We start from the raw sequence: 22,485 nt of genomic DNA, 5'->3' as shown, positions 1-22,485 counted from the left end.
CATCCATCCATTTTCTACCGCTTATTCCCTTTTAGGGTCGCGGGGGGCGCTGGAGCCTATCTCAGCTACAATCGGGCGGAAGGCGGGGTACACCCTGGACAAGTCGCCACCTCATCGCAGGGCCAACACAGATAGACAGACAACATTCACACTCACATTCACACACTAGGGCCAATTTAGTGTTGCCAATCAACTTATCCCCAGGTGCATGTCTTTGGAAGTGGGAGGAAGCCGGAGTACCCGGAGGGAACCCACGCAGTCACGGGGAGAACATGCAAACTCCACACAGAAAGATCCCGAGCCCGGGATTGAACCCAAGACTACTCAGGACCTTCGTATTGTGAGGCAGATGCACTAACCCCTCTGCCACCGTGACGCCCTGTTTACAGCTTGTCCTTTATAATTTAGCCAAAATAATAGAATGATAAATTAGACAATATGTTACTGCATACGTCAGCAGACTAATTAGGAGCCTTTGTTTGTTTACTTACTACTAAAAGACAAGTTGTTTTGTATGTTTACTATTTTATTTAAGGACTAAATTGTTCTTCCATTGCAATAATAAACATATGTTTAATGGACCCTAAGATTTTTGGGTAAAATAAAGCCAATAATGCCATTTTTTTGTGGTCCCCTATATTTAGAAAAGTATCGAAAAGTATCGAGGAGTATCGAAATACAGGTAAAAGCCAGTAAATTAGAATATTTTGAAAAACTTGATTTATTTCAGTAATTGCATTCAAAAGGTGTAACTTGTACATTATATTTATTCATTGCACACAGACTGATGCATTCAAATGTTTATTTCATCTAATTTTGATGATTTGAAGTGGCAACAAATGAAAATTCAAAATTCCGTGTGTCACAAAATTAGAATATTACTTAAGGCTAATACAAAAAAGGGATTTTTAGAAATGTTGGCCAACTGAAAAGTATGAAAATGAAAAATATGAGCATGTACAATACTCAATACTTGGTTGGAGCTCCTTTTGCCTCAATTACTGCGTTAATGCGGCGTGGTATGGAGTCGATGAGTTTCTGGCACTGCTCAGGTGTTATGAGAGCCCAGGTTGCTCTGATAGTGGCCTTCAACTCTTCTGCGTTTTTGGGTCTGGCATTCTGCATCTTTCTTTTCACAATACCCCACAGATTTTCTATGGGGCTAAGGTCAGGGGAGTTGGCGGGCCAATTTAGAACAGAAATACCATGGTCCGTAAACCAGGCACGGGTAGATTTTGCGCTGTGTGCAGGCGCCAAGTCCTGTTGGAACTTGAAATCTCCATCTCCATAGAGCAGGTCAGCAGCAGGAAGCATGAAGTGCTCTAAAACTTGCTGGTAGACCGCTGCGTTGACCCTGGATCTCAGGAAACAGAGTGGACCGACACCAGCAGATGACATGGCACCCCAAACCATCACTGATGGTGGAAACTTTACACTAGACTTCAGGCAACGTGGATCCTGTGCCTCTCCTGTCTTCCTCCAGACTCTGGGACCTCGATTTCCAAAGGAAATGCAAAATTTGCATGGTTGGGTGATGGTTTGGGGTGCCATGTCATCTGCTGGTGTCGGTCCACTCTGTTTCCTGAGATCCAGGGTCAACGCAGCCGTCTACCAGCAAGTTTTAGAGCACTTCATGCTTCCTGCTGCTGACCTGCTCTATGGAGATGGAGATTTCAAGTTCCAACAGGACTTGGCGCCTGCACACAGCGCAAAATCTACCCGTGCCTGGTTTACGGACCATGGTATTTCTGTTCTAAATTGGCCCGCCAACTCCCCTGACCTTAGCCCCATAGAAAATCTGTGGGGTATTGTGAAAAGGAAGATGCAGAATGCCAGACCCAAAAACGCAGAAGAGTTGAAGGCCACTATCAGAGCAACCTGGGCTCTCATAACACCTGAGCAGTGCCAGAAACTCATCGACTCCATGCCACGCCGCATTAACGCAGTAATTGAGGCAAAAGGAGCTCCAACCAAGTATTGAGTATTGTACATGCTCATATTTTTCATTTTCATACTTTTCAGTTGGCCAACATTTCTAAAAATCCCTTTTTTGTATTAGCCTTAAGTAATATTCTAATTTTGTGACCCACGGAATTTTGGATTTTCATTTGTTGCCACTTCAAATCATCAAAATTAAATGAAATAAACATTTGAATGCATCAGTCTGTGTGCAATGAATAAATATAATGTACAAGTTACACCTTTTGAATGCAATTACTGAAATAAATCAAGTTTTTCAAAATATTCTAATTTACTGGCTTTTACCTGTACATTTTGGTACTGGTACCGGTACCAAAATATTGGTATCGAGACAACCCTAGTCACAGAGTTAATTCGGCTGACAGTGGGTCTGAGGGGAGCCCCATCTTCGTGTATTTTTGGAAGGCTATAAATTCCAGGGATGGTTTGTTGTGGGCATAGTCGCTAATGCTTAGTGTTTCACTAAAGTTGGATCTGTTTAGCAGAGCCTCTAAAACTTGTAGATTACCCTTCTTATATCCAGGATCAACAATATAAGTTTCTGGGTAATATTTTTTCCCAAGTAGTCTTTGTTGTCTCTCTTGAAGTCTGCATGATTTGCATTGTTGTTGGTGATGAAGGGATCTGCGGTTCCTACCTCTAAATCATGTGACTGGCTTCTTCATAATCTCTCAAAATAGCTCGGGAATCTCTGTGAGATTGATACTATTTTGATCATATCTATTTATTCGCAAGCTTTGGAAGTCTTTTGCTGTCATAAATCAGCTACATATGGTAATAGCTTCATTATAGAGGCAACTTGTTTTTTCCACTCTACTGGTACTTTAATATATGCAAACCTTTAGTATATTATGCCCAAAATGTTATAGATGGCACACACTATTTACATAGCACTTGTTATTTGGGATCGTAGTAGATCAAGCCCTAAATATATTAAGTTGCACACACAAACTAGCAAACACATAGACATGATGATGAAAACATACCGTCTGAAGATGTCGTAGAAAAAACACAAATAAATAATTGACGACGACGTTCACCGCAACTTTCAGAGCTTGCTGTATCAATGACGCGTTCAATGCATCCTCCAGTGTCATAAAAGTGAACCACACTCAAGCAACCCAATGACACAAAAAGAAAAAAACAAGCGTCTTTTGTACAACAAATACTTTTAAAAGTAGCACTGACGTTAGCAATTGTTGCTGGAAACTATTAAATGTACTGCCAAGTACAAATTGTGGCTTTGTTCAGAGGACAAAGAGCCATTATGGCAGCCGCCAACAAAGACACCACTGATGAAGCTGCAACCTCATCAGTGACAGACTAAAGGAAGATACGACATCTGTTTACCTGTAGTCTGATGGAACAGGCAGAGTTCGTGGAGGACAGGTCTTCCAACTCTGAACCACTGGATCCTGAAGACGAAACACTGATCTGGTCCGCTGGGAGCTTTTTGGATCCATCACTCATTGTCAAGATACTACAAAAAGATTTCAGAGTTCTCAAAAGCTGTACACGCCTTAAGTGTTTTTACGTAAGAATAAAAGCCTAGTGAGGTCGAACACGTAGTACTCTTGTGTGCGTCACACAGTGCATGATACTCACGAGGAAAGTTTCTTGGTGAGTGTTCGATGGCTCCAGGCAATTGGGGAACACACGTCCATTGGAGGCTCCAATCGTCGTGACAGTTCATAGCTGTATTTGATTTCAAACAAAATATATATTGTTTGTACCTTCGCTGAGGACATTTTACAGCAGGAGTGTCCAAATTACGGCCTAAGTCCAATAGGCAATTTGGTTGGGTGCGATGTTTTTATATTATATACAAATAGTCTGCTGTCTAAGAGCTGCCATTTTGTCGCCATCTGGTGGCCAAGGAAAGTATTTCAAGTCGATGGTCATTAATTGTGCATCAATGTTACTCTGTGCACATCATTTACTTATAAGGCCCATCCAAACAACCTTCCCTAGTCATGGTGCAGAAAGAAAAATTAAACCAGCACAAAAAATCAACAAACACGGTCACACATAAAACATCCTGCTCATTGAACATTGTGGATATAATAGAAAAAATGTCCAATCAGCATAAAAAAAATCTAAACTACACCTGTTTAAATCCATTTCAAAGCATGATGAAAAAGATGCAAAACACCATGCTTGGCGAATTTTAGCTGCTTGATATTTTTGATCGATTAAAAAACTTTAGGGAGGTCGTCACGGAAGTAAACAAGTTAGGAGTCGAATTTTAATAAGAATAAGAATATAATTATATTATTATATAGAATAATGATATGTAATTACCGTATTTTTCGGAGTATAAGTCGCTCCGGAGTATAAGTCGCACCGGCCGAAAATGCATAATACAGAAGGGAAAAAACATATGTAAGTCGCACTGGAGTATACCGGGTAAGTCGCATTTTTTGGGGGAAATGTATTTGATAAAACCCAACACCAAGAATAGACATTTGAAAGGCAATTTAAAATAAATAAAGAATAGTAAACAACAGGCTGAATAAGTGTACGTTTTATGACGCATAAATAACCAACTGAGAACGTGCCTGGTATGTTAACGTAACATATTATGGTAAGAGTCATTCAAATAACTATAACATATAGAACATGCTATACGTTTACCAAACAATCTGTCACTCCTAATCGCTAAATCCCATGAAATCTTAAAAGTCTAGTCTCTTACGTGAATGAGCTAAATAATATTATTTGATATTTTACGGTAAAGTGTTAATAATTTCACACATAAGTCGCTCCTGAGTATAAGTCGCACCCCCGGCCAAACTATGAAAAAAACTGCGACTTATAGTCCGAAAAATACGGTATATTATAAATACATATATATAGTTACTTTGCATGCAGTCAGCTTTTGGCCCCCGACCAAAATGTTTAAGTCCATTGCGTCCGAGCTGTCAAAACATTTTTGGACATCCCTGTTTTAGGGCATGCAGATTTTTTTTAAATATCACTGAATTCTTGGTGATTAATGCATAAATCCTGATACAAAGTGTATCACGTCAGTAACTATAAAGGTCTATCATTTGAATACTTTGGTGGATACTGTAAGTACAACATCCAGTTATGCTCAAGAACTCCTGTTGAGTCTTTAACCTTCTGAGACCCGGCAATATATATTTGTGTCCTCGGTACAGCTCCATTTCAAATGCAAACACACTCTGCAAGAATAAAAATACTTGGGCTGTAAAGAGGACGTCATGGGCTTCACAGACAGTGATAAGTAGTTTTTGGGGGTTTGTCAAATGAAAAAAATGGCTGCCATACCAATCGGCATGTTTTTATATTTTTTTATTTATGCAGTTAAAGATTAAGTAAACATTGGGTGATTATTCAATAATTTCAGGTGGTTTTAGTAACATAACGACATGCAGACTTACTACTACTACTTTGCAACAAATGTATGAAGATGGAGAAATACATGTGTCTACTAGTGTTGTCCCGATACCAATATTTTGGTACCGGTACCAAAATGTATTTCGATACTTTTGGGTACTTTTCGATACTTTTTTAAATAAAGGGGACCACAAAAAATTGCATTATTGACTTTATTTTAACAAAACATCTTAGGGTACATTAAACATATGTTTTTTATTGCAAGTTTGTCCTTAAATAAAATAGTGAACATACTAGACAACTTGTCTTTTAGTAGTAAGTAAGCAAACAAAGGCTCCTAATTAGTCTATATTGTGTCATTTATTCATTCTATTATTTTGTGAACATTATTAAGAACAAGTGGTAGAAAATGAATTATTAATCTACTTGTTCATTTAATGTTAATATCTGCTTATTTTCATTTTCAACATTTTCCATCTACACTTCTGTTAAAATGTACTAATCACTTATTCTTCTGTTGTTTGATACTTTACATAAGTTTTGGATGATACCACACAGTAGTTACAGGCTCATACATTGGTCATATTTAAAGTTCTCCTGTGTCCAGGGACATATTTCCTGAGTTTATAAACATAATATAAATTTTTAAAAATAAAAAAAGATTTTGTGATGCTAAAAAATATTGATGTTATCATAGTAGTATCGACTAGATACACTCCTGTATTTGGTATCATTACAGTGGATGTCAGTTGTAGATCCACCAATGGTGTTTTGTTTACGTTGTGACGCCGGTAAGCTACGGTGTGTAGTGAAGCATGTTTAGCTATTCCTCGTCCTGCAGTGATAATGATACTTGTAAGAAACATACTTTATTTCTCGCCATGGAGACAAGTATTAGTGATTAAGAAGTAGCTAAAACACTGCCGACTGCAGATGGATGTTAGCTGCTAGCAAGCTAGCCATGTCTTAAAGCCCCTCTTCCTGAGGGCGTTATAACTTCACCTTTATCGTTATTTTTAAGCCAAAATGCGTCCATTCTCCCTTTTCTGTCTACACACTGTGTTTGCTTGTAAGTACTCTGTGTGTGTGTGCTTCCGAACATGCTCCTCTGCTCGTAAAACCAGCAATGTCATGACGGGACGACGAGGAGGGTGTGGGGGACCGGTACTTTTAAGAGGCGGGATAGTACCGAATATAATTCATTAGTATCGCGGTACTATACTTTTACCCGTATACCATTCAACCCTAGTGTCTACCCAATACGACAGTACAAAACTGTATTTACAAGATAGCCAACTGTTTTCCACTGCAAAGAGCAGTGTAATAACAAATGAAAGACAATAACTAAAGTAATTACCGTATATTACCAAATAAACGCCCTTGGGCAAATAACCGCCCATGTCCTAATAGCCGCCCATGGGCTGCTATTTGCATAATTTAGATTAAAATGCTACTGGGGCTGCGTTTGCTGCAGTATTATTGTTTTGATGGTTTTATAGAGTACTTGGTACCATAATTTTATTTTTCCTGTATGCTGCTTTATTTAAAACTTGGAGTACTATAGCCTTTATTTTATTTAAGTGACAGTATTATTGTTCTGTTTTGATGGTGGGTTTTATACTTGAGTACTTGGTACCATAATTTTATTTTTCCCGGTAGGCTGCTTTATTTAAAAAGTTTATTTATTTTTAGTATTGGTATTCTATTTGACAATTGTTGCACTACTGCCATGTTGAGGCCTTGTTGATATCTTGTCTTTTGATAGCCTACCTCATGTTGATCTCTTCTTTGTTTGTTTGTATGTTTACAATAGCTTTTACAATTAAAGTTTTTTGTACGAAAAAAAAATACTGGACAGTAACCATTGTAACCAAATAATGGCCTGGTGCAGGCTTGTGCAAAAATAAATAAAAGCCTTGCGCAAATAACCGCCTGCTTCTTTTAAACGCCGTCTCCAAAATCGATTTTGTGAAATAAACGCCCGGGCTACTATTTGGTAATATACGGTATGCTATTTACACTGGAACCTGGATTTACGAACCCCTCATTGTTCAAACTTTTCGATTTGCGAACCAACTAAAAAAAATATGCTTTGTTGTACGAACCTTGTCTCAATGTACGGACTTTTCATCCACTCATTGTGTGTCTCGCATCGCAGCCATTTTGTGCCTGGTAGCACATTCATTGTGGGCGAGCTGATCACCTGTTGGTGCTCGTTTAGTCAAAACAACAAAGTAGCACTGTGCTAATTGCTACTTTGATGTGGTTTTTAAATATATTTAGCTTTTTAACAGCGTTTTTCTAGTTCAGTACGAGCAATGGACAAGCGATGTGTGGTTTGAAACATTCAGGAAGTATTCACAGCGTTGTCCACACTGTCAACCCTCCTTTCCACTGCACACCAAGAGGTAACATGGTTTTATTTTCTATTCCTAATCATTCTAGCAACCTGGCTGTTAAAGTTAAGGAGTTTTGTGGTTTCAAACAGTGAGTGCACCACAGCGCTAGTGATAATATGGGTGCGTGTCGGCAGGGCGGCTGGAATTGAGGACAGTTCAGCTAATTGTTGTTTTGGCTTTGTTATCAAATATAAAGTTGATCTATCAACCCCCTTCCTATGTTTGTTTGGTATACAGTACTGTAGAGATCGTTATATTGTGTTCAAAGTAAACAAAACTTTACGAAAATAATTATGTTATGGAGATATATACAATATATTGTACAAACTTTTCTATTTACGAATACTGTTACACAACAAATTAGGTTCGTAAATCAAGGTTCCACTGTATTGTATTCACACAAAACAGTTTTCTGAGGTTCAGAAAAAATTAGTCGAGCTTATTAAATAACTTTTGAAAGTGGAATTAGCATTTTCTTACTTTAAAGTAGTACTGTACCACAGTTTTGTTATTCAATATTTGGTAGAAAGCACTTCCTCCAGCACACCTTTCTTGGTCAGTGAGTAGTTTATGTCCCTGCATCCAATCAGCAATTCTGGGATGGTGAGGCAGGCTGAACTGGGAACAGGACGACTGCAGGACACAGATTTGTGAGAGAACCTCAAACTCCTGCAAGGAAAAGAAATAAACGGGTAACAAAAATGCTAGCTGCAACGCAGATGGCAAGTGGACAACATTGTGGTGTTTGGTTACTATAAGATGAGGAAAGTGAATTGAAAAAGAAAACAGAAAAATTGTCACCAAGCATAACTACTGTAAATTCCAGACTCAAAGCCACTACTTTTTTTCCTACACTTTGTACCCTGCGGCTTATAAAACGGTGCGGCTGACTTTTTCTGCTGATAGCCGTAATACAGTAGTTAAAAAACAAACAAAAAAGCAAGTACGCTGAAAATGTGTTTTCTTGTTTGTGCTATGGCGCCATCTATTGGACAAGTTTGCCCACTGCAAGTCCTGGAGTGTCCTTCCATTTAGTGCTTTCAATCGTAAGTAGACGTGCCATTCAGTCTTCTATTAGTCCATAGCGTTTCTACTCGTATGGATTCTTTATTCAGCATTCCAAGCAACGTTTGTAAGTTTTACAATATAACTAAAACAATTCTTACTTACTAAACCATCCCATGTGTGATGTCAGTAGGAGTGTTTTCATGCATATTTGTACGTGCTATCGTAATATAATCAAGCTAGCATCGCATTAGCTAATATACTAACACATTTACAAATGTCTGTGTTAGTATTATTAACTTAAAACTGCATTTTTTTTATTGTTTCACATTCACAAATGTTGTCAGTAAATTCCCCAAAACATCAATGTGGAGTTATTGAGTCTGTTTAGCTGATTGGAGAGCTAGCTTCCGCAGCTCGTGGGTCAATGACGATGACTTCTGTTTTGTTTGATGAGCCGTTTTACTGCTGTGATACAGACACCGCTTTTTGGAAACAATTAAAGAATGTAAATAAATATTAACAAAATATTTGTGCAAATAACTCCTTTCACAACGTATATACGGTATGTGCGGCTTATAGTCCAGTGCGGCTAATATATGGAGTAAAAAAATGTTGCCCCTACAATTTAGTGGGTGTGGCTTTTAAACCAGTGTGCTTTATAGTCCGGGAAAATACTGTACTCACCCTCCTCCTCTTCTCGAAGTTTATGAGTCCACCCTGTCAAAAGAGTGAATTGTTACAAGGGTATGGGATTATAGCATTCATAAATAAATGTATAAATTCATTAAATTTAATAAACAATAAATATGATCAAAAACCTAGATAGATAGTTATGCCCTGATTAATTATGTAGGCAACATGTTCTTCACAAAGAAGACATTTTGTTAAGACAGTCAATAATGTATAATACAAAACCCAAAACCAGTGAAGTTGGCACGTTGTGTAAATGGTAAATAAAAAGAGAATACAATGATTTGCAAACCCTTTACAACTTATATTCAATTGAATAGACTGCAAAGACAAGATACTTAATGTTCGAACTGGTAAACTTTGTTATTTTTTGCAAATATTTGCTCATTTGGAATTTGATGCCTGCAACATGTTTCAAAAAAGCTGGCACAAGTGGCAAAAAAGACTGATAAAGTTGAGGAATGCTCTTCAAACACTTATTTGGAACATCCCACAGGTGAACAGGCTAATTGGGAACAGGTGGGTGCCATTACAGGGTATAAAAGCAGCTTCCATGAAATGCTCAGTCATTCACAAACAAGGATGGGGCGAGGGTCACCACTTTGTCAACAAATGCGTGAGCAAATTGTCCAACAGTTTAAGAACAACATTTCTCAACGAGCTATTGCAAGGAATTTAGGGATTTCACCATCTACGGTCCGTAATGTCATCAAAAGTTTCAGAGCACGTAAGCGGTGTTATTACGGACATTCGATCCCTCAGGCGGTACCGCATCAAAAAGCGACATCAGTGTATAAAGGATATCACCACATGGGCTCAGGAACACTTCAGAAAACCACTGTCAGTAACTACAGTTAATCGCTACATCTGAAGTGTAAGTTAAAACTAACTGCAAAGCAAAAGCCATTTATCAACAACACCCAAACACGCCGCCGGCTTCGCTGGGCCCGAGCTCATCTAAGATGGACTGATGCAAAGTGGAAAAGTGTTCTGTGGTCTGACGAGTCCACATTTCAATTTGTTTTTGGAAACTGTGGACGTAGTGTGAAGCGTCAAATACCACACCGGAGACCCCGCACTGTTGAACAACTTAAGCTGTACATCAAGCAAGAATGGGAAAGAATTCCACCTGAAAAACTTCAAAAATGTCTCTCCTCAGTTCCCAAACTGAGTGTTGTTAAAATGAAAAGCCATGTAACACAGTGGTAAAAATGCCCCTGTGCCAACTTTTTTGCAATGTGTTGCTGCCATTAAATTCCAAGTTAATGATTATTTGCAAAAAAAAAATGAAGTTCCTCAGTTCCAACATTAAATATCTTGTCTTTGCAGTCCATTCAATTGAATATAAGTTGAAAAGGATTTGCAAATCATTGCATTCTGTTTTTATTTACCATTTACACAACGTGCCAACTTCACGGATTTTGGGGTTTGTACATTCATATTAATGGTAAACCAACAAACAAAAAATGTACCTAAAACCTCCCTCGAGTATCATATCTTGAGTTATAAATAGCAGGATGGGAAAGAGTTGTCTGTGTATTTATTGTGTTTCGTCTTTGCTGCCGACTGTATAATAAAATTGGCCCACGGGCATGAATCATTTCTTTTCTCTTTGTACTGGAGTGCAAAATAAATCATGCGATAAGAGTCGTTTATTATGTATGCTCAGCTCCTTAAGAATCATTGTATTTATTAGTGGCCGTGGCAACAGTTTCTCAGGATACATGACGTACCTCCAGAGTGTCCGGCAGGGCTGTGTCCAGCATGGTGAGGACAGTCAGATAGGTACCCAGGTAAGGCACCACGCCACTGGACGTACTCTGCAGAGAGACAACACATATCCACTGTTAGCCATTCATGCATTGTCGTCGCTGTTTTTCTCCGATGTGCACGAGTCTCAATGTCAGTGTCAAAATTGCGCGTCAAAAATAAGATGGCCAACAGAAGTGCAGAGGAGGGGAGGAATCTCGTTATATTCTATAAAATATAAGGGCATCAAGCAAGGAATAGGAGTAATATACCTGGTAAAATGATTGAATACATATTTGTTGTTTGTCCCCATACTAATATTTTAGTACCAGTACCAAAATGTATTTCGATACTTTTTGGTACTTTTCTAAATAAGGGGGACCACAAAAAATGGCATTATTGGCTTTATTTTACCAAAAAATCTTAGTGTACATTAAACATATGTTTATTATTGCAATTGTGTCCTTAAATAAAACAGTGAACATACGAGACAACTTTTCTTTTAGTAGTAAATGGGTTATACTTGTATAGCGCTTTTCTACCTTCAAGGTACTCAAAGCGCTTTGCCACTATTTCCACATTCATCCATACACACACCTTCACACACACATTCACACACTGATGGCAGGAGCTGCCATGCCAGGCGCTAACCACGACCCATCAGGAGCAAGGGTGAAGTGTCTTGCTCAAGGACACAACGGGAGTGACTCGGTTGGTAGAAGATGGGGATCGAACCAGGAACCCTCAGGTTGCTGGCATGGCCACTCTCCCAACCACGCCACGCCCTCCCGTAGTAAGTAAACAAGCAAAGGCTCCCAATTAGTCTGCTGACTTATGCAGTAACATATTGTGTCATTTATCATTCTATTTTGTCAACAATATGAAGGACAAACTATAAAAATTGATTATTAATCCACTTGTTCATTTACTGTTAATATCCGTTTTTTCTGTTTTAACACGTTCTATCTACACTTCTGTTAAAATGTAATAATCACTTATTCTTCTGTTGTTTGATACTTTACATTAGTTTTGGATGATACCACAAATTTAGGTATCGATCCGATACCAAGTAGTTAAACGATCATACACCTCATGTGTCCAGGGACGTATTTACTGAGTTTATAAACATAATATGAATTTTAAAAAAGGACAAAAGAATGTGTGACGATAAAAAATATCGATGTTATCATAGTAGTATCGACTGTATACGCTCCTGTACTTGATACATTGGATGTTAGGTGTAGATCCACCCATTGTGACACCGGTGAGATATTGGATCCTCCTACGATGTATAGTGAAGCATGTTTAGCTATTCCTCGTCCTGCAGTGATAATGATACTTGTACGAAACATACTTTATTTGTCAAAATGGAGACGAGGATTAGTGATTTAGAAGTAGCTAAAACACTGCCGACTGGGGATGGACGCTAGCTGCTAGATAGCTATCCATGTAAAGCACCTCTTACTGAGGGTGTTTCAGTGTTATAACCTCACTTTATTGTTAGTTTTTAAGCCAAAATGTGTCCATTCTCCCTTTTCTGTCTACACACTGTGTCTGCTTGTAAGTACTCCGTGTGTGTGCGCTGCCGAACATGCTCCTCTGCTCATAAAACCAGCAATGTCATGACGTGATGGCGCGCCGTCATGCCCGCGAACCAGTACTTTTCAAACAGAGTATAGTACTGTTTTTTATTCATTAGTACCGCGATACTACACCAGTACCGGTATACCGTACAACCCTAATCACGTGTCTGATAAACTGGACTACATTTTCACTGCAATTTGTTATACTGGAGCTTTGTTGTTGTTTTTTTAAATATTTCATCTGCAGTAACATTTTGGCTGCAAATCATCCATCCATCCATTTTCTACCGCTTTTCCCTTTTAGGGGCGCGGGTGGTGCTGGAGCCTATAATCAATTCATTTATATCGATGTAGTTTCCACCAGAACATATGTTTTTTTTTAACCACAGGGCAAAAAAGATCTGTTTCTCAGCTGTGGTCCATATGGGCCGCAGCGGTACTCAGTTGTAATACACTTTTCCACCACTTGTGGCAGTAATGACAATATCAAACAAACAGTCTGGAGCTAAAGTCATAGAGAAGTTTAAGCACAAAAATGATGACTAAAATGATGAAGATGTATGTTCACTTGCACTTTATTTTATTGACAGTTATTTGAGAAACATATTCATTATGAATTTATTGTAGCGCGACATAAAATGCATGTGCAATGACAATGTATTTTTTGTCAGTTATTTAAGAGTCCCCTTCAAAAAAAAAGTTATTTTTGAAGTCAGATGTCTCATTGTTTAATGAAAAATTCCTTTAACGGGACTTTTTTTTTTTTTTTGGCGCACAATTAACATGCGTGTGTGACCCTCAGTCCATATCGTCAGGTCCTGATGTTGAGCCATGAATAATTAATTTTTTACTGTTGTTTTTAATTTGTTTGCTTTAAAGGCCTACTGAAACCCACTACTACCGACCACGCAGTCTGGTAGTTTGTATATCAATGATGAAATCTTAACATTGCAACACATGCCAATACGGCCGGGTTAGCTTACTAAAGTGCAATTTTAAATTTTGCGCTAAATATCCTGCTAAAACATCTCGGTATGATGTCAGCGCGTGACGTCACGGATTGTAGAGGACATTTTGGGACAGCATGGTGGCCAGCTATTAAGTCGTCTGTTTTCATCGCAAAATTCCACAGTATTCTGGACATCTGTGTTGGTGAATCTTTTGCAATTTGTTCAATGAACAATGGAGACAGCAAAGAAGAAAGCTGTAGGTGGGAAGCGGTGTATTGCGTCCGACTGCAGCAACAACACAAACACAGCCGGTGTTTCATTGTTTACATTCCCGGAAGATGACAGTCAAGCTTTACCATTGGCCTGTGGAGAACTGGGACAACAGAGACTCTTACCAGAAGGACTTTGAGTTGGATACGCAGACACGGTACCGTGAGTACGCATGCAGCTGCGGCTTCCAAACATTTGATCGCTTGCCCGTACGTGCGTGTCGCTATGTGCATGTCACGTACGTAACTTTGGGGACTTTGGGGAAATATATGTGAACAGTACTTTGGGCTGTGGGATTGAGTGTGTTGTGCAGGTGTTTGAGTTGTATTGGCGGGTTATATGGACGGAAGGGGGGAGGTGTTTGTTATGCGAGATTAATTTGTGGCATATTGAATATAAGCCGGGTTGTGTTGTGGCTAATAGAGTATATATATGTCTTGTGTTTATTTACTGTTTTAGTCATTCCCAGCTGAATATCAGGTCCCACCCGCCTCTCACAGCATCTTCCCTATCTGAATCGCTCCCACTGCCCTCTAGTCCTTCACTCTCACTTTCCTTATTCACGAATCTTTCATCCTCGCTCAAATTAATGGGGAAATCGTCGCTTTCTCGGTCCGGATCGCTCTCGCTGCTGGTGGCCATGATTGTAAACAACGTGCAGATGTGAGGAGCTCCACAACCTGTGACGTCACGCTACTCGTCTGCCACTTCCGGTACAGGCAAGGCTTTTTTATCAGCGACCAAAAGTTGCGAACTTTATCGTCGATGTTTTCTACTAAATCCTTTCAGCAAAAATATGGCAATATCGCGAAATGATCAAGTATGACACATAGAATGGACCTGCTATCCCCGTTTAAATAAGAAAATCGCATTTCAGTAGGCCTTTAAAGTGTGTGAGACATGTGTGAGACAGTTTGATTTTGTGCTGACCTGTTTTAAAAAAAGCATAATGTTTAATAAACAAACATTTACATCAAGCAAACATACAGGTAAACAAATATATATCTCCAATTAACCGCGATTAAATATTTGAATAGTTTTTACAGCCCTAGTTAGAATATGTAATCACATTGTTAATGATCTTTAAAAACATATCTTGCCCATTACGTCGATGGCGAGCTACCGGTCGATGGCGGAGGGTGTGTCAGTCCATCGCCAGTCTGGCATTAAAAAAAATAGACCTAAAAATTAGCGATCATCAATCTTCACCAAGACGTCACTTTCGTCACTTAATTGACATTCACGGCACCCGAGGGTCTTGTGAGATGACGCTGGCTGCTGCCAGATCATTAAGAAAAAATGACCGACAGGAAGGCGAAAAACACTTTTTATTTCAACAGACTCTCGCGCCGTACCTGCCGTCAAAACTCTAAAGACCGGCCGCACAGTTCCTGTCTTCACAATAAAAGCGCTGCTTCATCCTGCTTGCGCTAACAAAGTCTCAGAAAGCTAGCGCACACAAACTAGCACGCTACGGAGTTTGCCGCCAATGTATTTCTTGTAAAGTGTATAAAAGGAGTATGGAAGCTGGATAAATAAGATGGCAAAAACCAACCACTTTCATGTGGTATTGGACAGAAAGGAGGACTTTTTTTCTCCTCCATTTGAAAATGTGGACGTTATCATCACTACTGTCTGATTCCAATCAATGCAAGTCATCAGAACCAGGTAATACACCAACTTATATTCTTGTCTTCATGAAAGAAAGGAATCTACATGTGTTAAACATGCTTGTATTATCATTAAACACATTTAACATGTTAACAAAAACATCTCTTTCATAAATAAATACATATCAATTATATATATGAATGAGGTAGATCCCCTCCACTTGGTCAATTGAAAAGTAGCTCGCCTGTAGAGAAAGTGTGGGCACCCCTGACTTATAGTGTTTGTTGATTCTCATATATAATATACACTATATTGCCAAAAGTATTTGGCCACCCATCCAAATGATGAGAATCAGGTGTGCTAAATGAAGCCCGACCACAGGTGTATAAAATCAAGCACTTAGACATGACTATGACTGTTTCTACAAACATTTGTGAAAGAATGGAACGCTCTCAAAAGCTCAGTGATTTCCAACGTGGAACTGTCATAGGATGCCTCCTGTGCAACAAATCCAGTCGTGAAATGTCCTCGCTCCTAAATATTCCAAAGTCAACTGTCGGCTTTATTATAAGAAAATGGAAGACTTTGGGAAATAATAGCAACTCAGCCATGAAGTGGTAGGCCACGTAAACTGACAGAGTCTGGTGTGGATGAACTTGACTGGCCTGCACAGAGTCCTGACCTGAACCCGATAGAACACCTTTGGGATGAATTAGAACGGAGGGAAGAATGGTGGAAAATTCCTATAAACACACTTTGAAAAGCACGTCGTCCAATATGCATCGTACTGTGAAAACAAAAACAAACAAAACAATGTGCACCTTAGTGGAGATGTGATCAACTCCTTCAAAAGAAATTAAGTTACAAAAATGCCTCGAGAGTTATAACACCATTTTGAAACAAATCAAAGTAGGATATCATAATTCAAGGGTTTTACTATGTACTGTAGTCAGATACAGTATTAGTGTATTTTTAACCCTCGCCATGTTTAATGGCATTGAATGTGTCCTACTTTCTAAAAAGGCCAATCTCGGTTAGCAGCATTGCTGGCTCCTCTTTCCGCCCTGGAGATGACTCATAAAAACCTTTGCTGTCGTCTATTATTACTGGCCTATAATCCCAGCTATCCACGGACACTTGAAACCTGTTTAGTGCCGAGTGATGCCAAAGATAGGTTAGGGTTTCTGCCACGCTGGAGTCACTACACTATATATATCAAGTGAAATCATCCCACTTGTCTTCTTTAAAGACAACATTACAAAATAATATAATGTCTTACTCCATAAGTTATCTCACTCTGTCTCTTGAGGCATGGCTGAGTGAATTATAAACACTGCTTGGATAATATTTCTCCAAAAATATCCACAGACGTTTGAGCTCCTTCCTATTTAAAAGGAGGTCAGTGTGTGCTCACTTGAATTGTAAGTTCATATAATGGCTCCTCGATTACGCCTGGGCCAAGAACTAATTTTGCTCAACGATATATTAACCTACAAATTATTGCTGATAAACTATGTTATCGCCATTATACCAATTTAACCACTGATGTAATGATAATACAGCATAATAATGCAAGTATTATAAATGCAATAAACTTGAATTTCTCGTATATTTCAACATTGTAATTGAAATTGAAATTTTTAAATACCAAATTAAATAAAACAAACATAATAAAACTAAAGTATCCTGTCTGTAAGCAAAATGTTGCACTGGAATAAACATCACAACCAAAAGCAATACAATAGGTTTTGTCTCTGTTAAGGAGGGGCTGAAAAAGACAAGAGAAAGTTAAGGAATGCTCATCAAACACTTATTTGGAACATCCCACAGGTGAACAGGATAATTGGGAACAGGTGGCTGCCATGATTGGGTATAAAAGCAGCTTCCATGAAATTCTCAGTCATTCACAAACAAGGATGGGGCGAGGGTCACCGCTTTGTGAACAAATGCGTGAGCAAATTGTCCAACAGTTTTAAGAACAACATTTCTCAACAAGCTATTGCAAGGAATTTAGGGATTTCACCATCTACGGTCCGTAGTATCATCAAAAGGTTCAGAGAATCTGGAGAAATCACTGCACATAAACGGCAATGCTGAAAATCAACATTGACCTTCGATCTGCATCAAAAACCGACATCAGTGTGTAAAAGATATCGCCACATGGGCTCAGGAACACTTCAGAAAACCACTGTCAGTAACTACAGTTGGTCGCTACATCTGTAAGTGCAAGTTAAAACTGTAGTATGCAAAGCCAAAGCCATTTATCAACAACACCCAGAAACGCCGCCGGCTTCGCTGAGCCCGAGCTCATCTAAGATGGACTGATGCAAAGTGGAAAAGTGTTCTGTGGTCTGACGAGTCCACATTTCAAATAGTTTTTGGAAACTGTGGACGTTGTGTCCTCCGGAACAAAGAGGAAAAGAACCATCTGGATTGTTATAGGTGCAAAGTTCAAAAGCCCACATCTCTGATGGTATGGGGGTCTATTAGTACCCAAGGCATGGGTAACTTACACATCTGTGAAGGCACCATTAATGCTGAAAGGTACATACAGGTTTTGGAGCAACATATGTTGCCATCCAAGTAACGTTATCATGGACGCCCCTGCTTATTTCAGCAAGACAATGCCAAGCCACATTCTGTACGTGTTACAACAGCGTGGCTTCATAGTAAAAGAGTGCGGGTACTAGACTGGCCTGCCTGTAGTCCAGACCTGTGTGGCACATTATGAAGCCTAAAATACCACAACGGAGACCCCGGACTGTTGAACAACTTAAGCTGTACATCAAGCAAGAATGGGAAATAATTCAACCTGAAGAGCTTAAAAAATTGGTCTCCTCGTTTCCCAAACGTTTACTGAGTGTTGTTAAAAGGAAAGGCCATGTAACACTGTGGTAAAAATGACCCTGTGCCAACTTTTTTGCAATGTGTTGCTGCCATTAAATTCTAAGTTCATGATTATTTGCAAAAAAAAAAAATCGTGTCTGGTCTTCAATTGAATATAACTTAAAAAGTATTTGCAAATCATTGTATTGGTGGCAGAGGGGTTAGTGCATCTGCCTCACAATACGAAGGTCCTGAGTAGTCTTGGGTTCAATCCCGGGCTCGGAGTACCCGTAGGGAACCCACCGGGTACTCCGGCTTCCTCCCACTTCCAAAGACATGCACCTGGGGATAGGTTGATTGGCAACACTAAATTGGCCCTAGTGTGTGAATGTGAGTGTGAATGTTGTCTGTCTATCTGTGTTGGCCCTGCGATGAGGTGGCGACTTGTCCAGGGTGTACCCCGCCTTCCGCCCGATTGTAGCTGAGATAGGCTCCAGCGCCCCCCGCGACCCCAAAAGGGAATAAGCGGTAGAAAATGGATGGATGGATGGATGTATTGTTTTTATTTACCATTTACACAACTTCACTGGTTTTGGGTTTTGCACAAACGCCTGTTAAATCAGATGCAAAAGAGTGACAGCTCTTGCAATCCGTGAACGAGGCTGGCAAACTTACCAACTTCCTATTCATTCGTCCGGTTAATTGACTTATCGAATATCAAAATAGGTTTAGATATGTCCTCTGTTTGAACTAGCTACGAGAAAGTCAGCCCACTGGAACCTTTAGCGCGTCGACTATAAAGCAGTTTATAGAGTCAAAACTGACCTCCAAACCATAGAGAATAGGTCTTATTACACATTAACTTGGATATTGTGTTTGTTTTTATGTAAGAGCAAAGGAGGCCACGTTCAACCTTTTCTTTGAATGCAATAACAGACTTTGAATTCAATCATCCATTATCTACCACTGGAGCCTACCTCAGAGTACACCTCGGACTGGTCAGCAGTCATTTACACTTACATTTAAAGGTGTTCGGCCCGGATATTGATATCGGATATTGGTGCTGTATTAGCAAAATAAAGCATATATCAGCTTGCGTGTAGAGGTTGCATCCCTACCATTGTTCTCTGAGTCATTCCACTTGATAAAGCCATTTCAAGCTTTCCACGCTACAAAATAATAAAGGTTTGTATGATTGTACTCAAAGCTCTAATATCGGTATCGCATGGGAAGTGAAAAAGTTGTACTAATGTTCACACCGATGGAGACTTCAGTTAACCCAGCATGAAAGTTTTTTAGACTGTAGAAAAGACGAGCTTTGTTAATTTAACCATTTCCACGCAATTCTATTCAAATGGAACAAAAAACGGATGACACAAGTTGCCTGAGGGAGACCGCAAAGAAAAAAGGTCGCACACTGTGCTGGAACACTCCACTATCCCATTAGATATAGATTTAAACATTAACTAAAACATCAATTATTTTCAAAAAAGAGAAAAATGGTTGTTCACTTTACATTGTATCCGATGTTAAAGATAAATATGTTATCATGTGGTGTGATGATTTAGTACGCCCTCAGGTCAGATCTCTGAAAGCACAACAACTCAGTAGGTTGACTTTCATTTATACATTAACTTTAAAAAAATGTAGGTAGGTCCACTAAGGGCTGTTTTTTTAACAACTATGTGTATGAAAATATTAACTAAGCAGATGATTTTATGTACAGTAAATATTTTTCCTACGGATGAGATGGCAACTTGTCCAGGGTGTACCCCGCCTTCCGCCCGATTGCAGCTGAGATAGGCTCCAGAACCCCATGCGACCCCGAAAAAGAAAAGCGGTAGGAAATGGATGGATGGATGGATAAATATTTTTCACTCACCATTTCTAGCAATGATTATTATAACCAGGGTCTCTGCAAGTTTCAACGAGCCAAATTTAAGACTTTTTTAAGACCCTAATGAATGAAAATTTAAGACCCATTTCACATCGATACAATAGATGATATCTGTCTATTACCTGACCGCTTCTATGTTAGCTACCTCTCTTTGTTTATAATGTATATTTTCTGCTGGATCTACTCTCTATTTTATGCTGCCCTTCTTTTTTTGCTGCAGCTGTTACATATACTGTAATATTGTACATGGTAATTGGGATTTGTTATATATTGTATATATTACATAAAATTTGAATATAATATAATAATATATCAGTATATATTAAATACTGTATATACAATATGTAAATATTAAATATATGTTATATTTATATAGCTACTATGGTACATTTTTTGTCTACTTTATACCGGCATTATCCTTTCCATCCTTACCCTTTCCATTCTTTGTAACTGAGCTACTGTGTGGAACAATTTCCCTTGTGGATCAATAAAAAAAAGTACCAATGATAGTCACACACACACTAGGTATGGTGAAATAACTCTCTGCATTTGACCCATCCCCTTGTTCACCCCCTGGGGGGTGAGGGGAGCAGTGAGCAGCAGCGGTGGCCGCGCCCAGGAATCATTTTTGGTGATTTAACCCCCAATTCCAACCCTTGATGCTGAGTGCCAAGCAGGGAAGTAATGGATCCCATTTTTATAGTCTTTGGTATGACTTGGCCATGGTTTGAACTCACGACCTACCGATCTCAGAAGTTTGTCTAAGTCTAAGTCTAAAATACAGGCAAAAAAGTACAAAAGACTTAAAGCAAAATTGGAGGCCCCGAATTATTCGCAAAGTATATGAATTTATTCACAGCTCTTTCACATTGGAATACAAAACGCGTAACCTAACTAAAAACATTACAAAACTCTGTTTTGAAGATTTGTTTGGAAGTCAGATTAAAATAATTGCCACACTATATTGGTAAACTCTACAGCCAATGGCCATTGTGCGTGCGTGTGTGTGTGTAAGTTTGATTCAGGCTTTCGTCGAACATCAGCACGAACGGGCCCTTAACTTTGGAGATGAGGTCTCTCTTGATGTATTCGGCTAATCCAAATCGCAAATGGCCAAAACACACACAAAAACGTCCCAAAACAATTGCACAAGAGCAATGCTGCAAATTGGCAGAAGAAAACGAAAGTTAAGCAAGCTATCGAGGGCGCCAGACCTGAAGGATAAGACGTAATATTTAACAGTATCAGAGAGCAACCCGTTATTACAACCAAACTTGATACCCACAAGTAATCTACTAAACTCGTGCGCAGAGGATTACGTCTCTTAAATGAGCAAAATAGAGCACGCAATCCATTTAGCGTGTCTTGTCTTCGTGAATGTGCAGAATATATGCTGATTATCAGTACGCACACAATACTGGGAGGAGGAGATGCTCATGTCAGCATTTAGCACTCACAATGTGTTTTTTCAAGACTCGATCTGTTCTGCGGCCACTGTTTTTGCGTTTATATTTAGCACGTATTGAAGGTTTGTGCAAACTGGCACAGTTACGCACAAATGGTTGTGAGAAAAGAGGCGATCACACTACAAAGGTAGACGATTGAGAGAGAGGGTATTCCGTCTGTTCAGAAATATCCTTTTATCATTTTATAGCCGCTGGATGATTTAGATAATAATTCAACGTATTTCGTATTTTTTGTTTCTGTTGGCTTTTTCATATAAGAAATGTATATTATTATAATATATCTCCTATTAGGGGTGTAAATCTTTGGGCACCTAACGATTGAATCCGATTCCCATTCCGATTCTTGGGGTGTCGGTTCAATTCAGAATCCATTGACGATACAAACCGATTCTTGCAGTGTATTATTTGGTGTAATAATAATTATTAAACTTTTTCAAAACAGTTTGCAGAACTAAACAAAGATAATATGGAATAGGCTTCAAGATACAAGTTGGGGACTTAACCACCCCAATCAAAAACCATCCACCTACTAGTTTGTGTGGAAAACTTCATTTTTAAAAATGTATTCTTACAAATAATAAAAATACAAAAACTTTTTTTTTTTCATTTATTGATTTTTGAAAATGATGAATCAATATCGCGATTCGGATGTGAATCGATTATTGTGTGCACCCCAAAAGGTCATGTTGTCTAGAT

The 22,485-nt window shown here is 39.0% G+C and overlaps 1 pseudogene; it reads right to left on the bottom strand.

The window, feature by feature from the left end:
* Window positions 1–22,485, bottom strand: part of LOC133615726 (ral guanine nucleotide dissociation stimulator-like 1) — a 52,903-nt pseudogene that overhangs the window by 9,960 nt on the left and 20,458 nt on the right.

This window comes from Nerophis lumbriciformis, linkage group LG22, assembly GCF_033978685.3.
Source record: "Nerophis lumbriciformis linkage group LG22, RoL_Nlum_v2.1, whole genome shotgun sequence".
NCBI lineage: Eukaryota > Metazoa > Chordata > Actinopteri > Syngnathiformes > Syngnathidae > Nerophis > Nerophis lumbriciformis.
Note: the sequence above shows the minus strand (reverse complement) of the source record. Positions and strands in the feature narration are given on the sequence as shown.